We start from the raw sequence: 4,777 nt of genomic DNA, 5'->3' as shown, positions 1-4,777 counted from the left end.
TTAAGACGTGAAACCTAAAATGCCTAAAATCTCTAAAAGTAGAGAAGCAGCCAAAGCTTTCAGCTATCAAGCCCTTCTCCTGTGGAATAATCTCTCACTTTCAGTTCGGGAGGCAGATACCATAAGTACGTTTAAGAGTAGACTTAAAATCTTAAAACCAGTCCAGGCTTGTCTTAGACCTGATCTTAGTTATGCTGCTATAGGTCTAGAATGTCGGGGCACACATCACACACGGAGCTTCTCTTCCCAGCTTCTCCTTTTTCTTCTCCCTCCTTATCACATCAATGAAATTAATATCTCATCAATACATGTTACTGACTTGACTTCCTCCCCGGATTCCCTTTGCCTTATTGTCCGGCTGCGGCCACATCTTGGATTATGACCTACAATTTTTATTGATTGTTTGATTGATGATTGATTGATTGATTGATTGATTGATTGATTGATTGATTGAAAAAACATTGCTGAATCAAAATGTTTCCTCATTGAGTAGTTTGGTTGATCTTACACTTATACCAGCCACAGCCACCCTGAAGGTCGGCCGTTCGACTCCCAGTCTGACCCATCTGCATGCCGAAGTGTCCTTTGGCAAGATGCTGAACCCTGAATGGCCCCCCATTGAATAACAAAGTGCTGCGAATAGATGCACTGTATGAATGTGTGTGAATGGGTGAATGTAAAACTGTACTGTAAAGCACTTTGAGTGGTCATCAAGACTAGAAAAGCGCAATATAAATACAAAACCATTTACCATAGCCTTAAGGTAACAGGTCAAATTCAGTGAATTTGAAACCAAGGTGAAAGTCCATAAACAAAAGGGTCAATAACAATGACCCAAAAGTGACAGTGACATCAATAAACATTACTAACATTAATAAAACATGCAGCTATATGAAAAAGGGAAATATAACATAACTTTACTAGTTGCTGTGTATTTATATAGTAAAGGTCATATATGTTAAATTAAATAAAAGCATTTAGAAAGAATTTCACCAATTCCAGAGAGATTATTATGGAGAATGGAAGTTGGGAGGAGGTCAACCTGCAGGTCATAGGGTCAGCCTGGAGGTCAGGTCAGAAATGTCCACTACTCGGTCTAAATTAAGTTAACGTCTTAGAAAAGTACAGAGCAGAAAAAGGAGGCGAGCAATACTTTTTATATATTTTTTGTAGTTTTTTATTTCTTTTTATTCACACTACTGCTTTGTTAAAGTAGTAGCAAAGTGTTGCATGCAAGCAAAAATTGAAACTGGCTATGATCATTTTTCATTATATTATTAAATTGGAAGGATTAAGATGCATCAATAATATATATAATTGCATAAAACCAACGATAAGAACTACCAGCACCTCTGAAAACTTGACAGTGCCTTTGAAACCCCTCATAAGGTATATTGATATTTATGGTAGGAAATAATCATACCAACTTGGCAAAAGTCTTGGACATACTGGATTCTTGACAATGATAATCAGATTTTGTGAGTAACAGAGCACTAAGAAAAAAAAGCTTGATTAGGAGGATATATGTAAGTTTAGTTGCACTTTTACAACACAGGTAAATCCTTGTGCAACATAGCTCAGTCTTTATGCATTATAATTATTGTTGTTTATTCAAATAAACACTGTACATTTTTAAACTTCAAATATATAAAGTGTTTTTCAACATTCATCCCATTTTGAGGGCAATAACATCAATTGGATAGGTTTTATGAGCATATTTCCTTGACATAATCAAAAACTGATAATAAATAAAAATAAATAAGTCAAAAATAATACATTGGCAAATTTTCATCAATGTCAACATCAACAAATTAAAATCACAAATACATACTGCTGCCATACAGTGTACAAGTATTACCAGCAGAAGGTTACTGCCTCTGACGATTTTAACCAGTGGTATTATTCCTTGAGTTGATTTTTTGCTTCAGTTCTTCTAGTGCCTCAGCGAGGTCATTTGTTGTTAGGATGGGTTTACTCATCACAGGCCTCGAACACACTGTAATTTTCTGCGGAGATACAGAAGAATGAGTGTTGCATATTAAAATGTAGCAATGTATCGCTTGCAGTGATAAGGCAAAACAGGTTATTAGCCTCTTATAGCTTATTGTTTTATTTTTATTAACATAGTTAAGAGACTTATGCTCTAATGTGAAGCTTCTAAAGAAATGTTTTCTTGTGTTTTTTGTTGGAAATCATTCAGTTGATCCTGTAGATTTTCCTTTTAGATCTCTTAAGGCATTAATCAGAAGCCGCGTATGGTCGGTTACGGGCCATTTAAAAAACTCTTGACCATTTAAAAAAATGGGGCAGACCACAGACATAATGACATATTTATCAGATTTTTGATTTTAAAATCTTCAGAACACACACACGCTGGAAGATTTGGCCAGAATGTCAGACTACACACTTGGCGATTCCAGAGACTTGAAATCTCACAGAAACTTGCAATAACTTCTTCTAACTATGGATGTTTTCATGGATGAGAAGGCGTATAGATTTTGCAGTGTGAGCTGGAGCTGAGTTGGAAATTGATTGTTGTTTAAGTCAGCCGTATATCGTAAACATCATACATCAAGCTTCAGGAGCTTCATATCGAGGCTGCGACTCAATCAGTAAAATTAAGATTATTATGTTTACCCCTCACACTTCAGGATTATTTGGGCAGTTAACTTGCAGCCTTGTTGTAAGGGGCATATCAGGTCTAAAGTCAGCCTGATTATCCTCTAGTGTGCAGCAGCCCTTATCTGATTGTCCCACCTTTACCATTGTGCAAGGTCAACGACAAGAGTCCTAGGTTAGTTGGGACCTAATGGAAGGAAGTTTTCTCTTCTAAATGGGCAGCCCAGTTGTGCCAATGTGATGCCGTCAGCCTTGGGCTGCAGCCTCTGAGGGATGTGGCAAGGGAGATTGGATACAAGACATTCATTGATGGAAACACTGGACAAAAATACAGTCATACTGACAAACTGGTGTGAGCAGGATACTGAACTGTTTACCATCTGAGCTCTCTGATTCAACTCCTGCAGATTAAGGATCAGTTCATCGACGAGGCCCTCCAAGGAATCATAAGCAGGGAGCAGGGACCTCAGGCCTTTAATGTAATGATGAGGAAAGCCACATTCCTTTTCAGAGGATGAAACACAACAAAATTATTACATTATTTCATGTGTTGTGTGCTGAAGTGTCTTTGGGCATGTAATGAACCCTAAATTTCCTCTGAAGGCTGTGGTGGCAGTGTGTGATTGATGTGTGATAGAGAAAGTGCTGCACATAGATACACTATGTGAATGTGTGTGTGAATGGATGAATGGCGAAACTGTACTGTATAGCACTTTGATTGGTCATCAAGATTAGAGAAGCATTATGTAAATGTCGACCATTTACCACTATCCAGCTTAATTTAACCTCGAAATCAGCAATCCTTGATAACCAGCACTATGAAGCTATCAGCTGTCTCAGTTAAATATGTTGGTATTAATGTTCATGTGACAGAGGCAGAGGCATTATGGTCAAATGCATGAATAATGTGGTAAAAAGTAATATTAAACAAAGTTAAATTGTAAATGATAAAACTAGAAAAGCAAATAAACAGTAGATATGACTGCTGATCTTTTAAGTTAAAATGCTAAAGATATACTGTACTTAACTGAAGGATTTTTATTATGAACATATGATGTAGATAAAAAATAAGTTTGTATCTGTTCTGCTGGTAGAGCAGAGAAGAGAGAAGATAATTAGTTAATGTGTTATGAGCCCAGTTTGAAAGAAATGCGTATATATAATAATGAGAAAAAAGTGTGTGGATCTTTATTTTAAATTAAATATGTCGGAGGCTTTCATTTTTTTTTCTAATCATGTTGATTTGTTATGATATGATAAAACAGCAAAAGCATCACAATGTCAGGAGATATGTAAGAATCTAAGATTATTAATTGAATTAAAATGAAGCTTCAATAGTTTGGATGGATTTACATACTGTAATAAACTCTCCCACAGTTTGTTAGAAGCTCTGTTTTAAAACGAGAGAGAGCACATGAAAGGACTAAGGAATAATTTCACTCATCTATAAAGAAATCTGCTTACATTATTTCTAACCTAACACTACATTAGCTTGTCAGTAGATATTGATTAATTCCACGTGACTGTATTTTTGCAGATGAAGATCATCTGATAATTCCTAATGTGTTAAGTAAGATGACATCAGACAATAACATTGAAGACAGAACTCTAGACAATCAACGCATGTCATGTGTGTTGGAATATATGCCTACCAGGTATCAGGGCAATTTTCCATTCTTAATTTTCTTTATAGTTTATCATAAATTGTGTGTATCATCATTAAATAATATATGATAATCTACTTTATTGCATTAGTACTGACACACAAATACACAAACAACTTACCCCTGGGGACATAGTCAAGTTTAAACAGCGACATATTTTATCCTGGGGAGATGACATACAGAGATGACATTAATGTAATCCAGTGTTTGTTGTAAACAATCCCTCCCCAATTAACAATGTAACTTTTCTAACTTTTTGTTTTAAATTCCGATAATTTGTCATGCTACAAATGAAAATAATTAGATTGGTCTAAAAATAGATAAATATTTCCAAAATGATGAAAGAGAAATAAATATTTACCACTGAACACAAATTTGTGGTAAAATGGAAACAAAACTGCATGTAGACAAAAAAACTTCACATGAGTAACTGAAATTGATTCAGATGAGATTACAGCAAAGAGGAAGTGGTAAAGATGGTGTGGTCCTGAAGT

General features: G+C 35.5%; 1 long non-coding RNA gene across 1 annotated transcript; it reads right to left on the bottom strand.

Annotated features, from left to right (window-relative positions):
* Positions 1 to 1,397: 1,397 nt before the first annotated feature.
* Positions 1,398 to 4,532, bottom strand: LOC128446424 (uncharacterized). The gene is made up of 3 exons (XR_008339576.1): positions 4,405 to 4,532; positions 2,997 to 3,122; positions 1,398 to 2,006 (listed from the first exon to the last, which is right to left on the bottom strand). It is a non-coding gene; the product is annotated as an uncharacterized LOC128446424 (long non-coding RNA).
* Between the last annotated feature and the right edge of the window lie 245 nt (positions 4,533 to 4,777).

Source organism: Pleuronectes platessa, chromosome 8, assembly GCF_947347685.1.
Source record: "Pleuronectes platessa chromosome 8, fPlePla1.1, whole genome shotgun sequence".
Lineage (NCBI taxonomy): Eukaryota > Metazoa > Chordata > Actinopteri > Pleuronectiformes > Pleuronectidae > Pleuronectes > Pleuronectes platessa.
The sequence above is the reverse complement of the archived record's forward strand: the minus strand, read 5'-3'. Positions and strand labels throughout refer to the sequence as shown.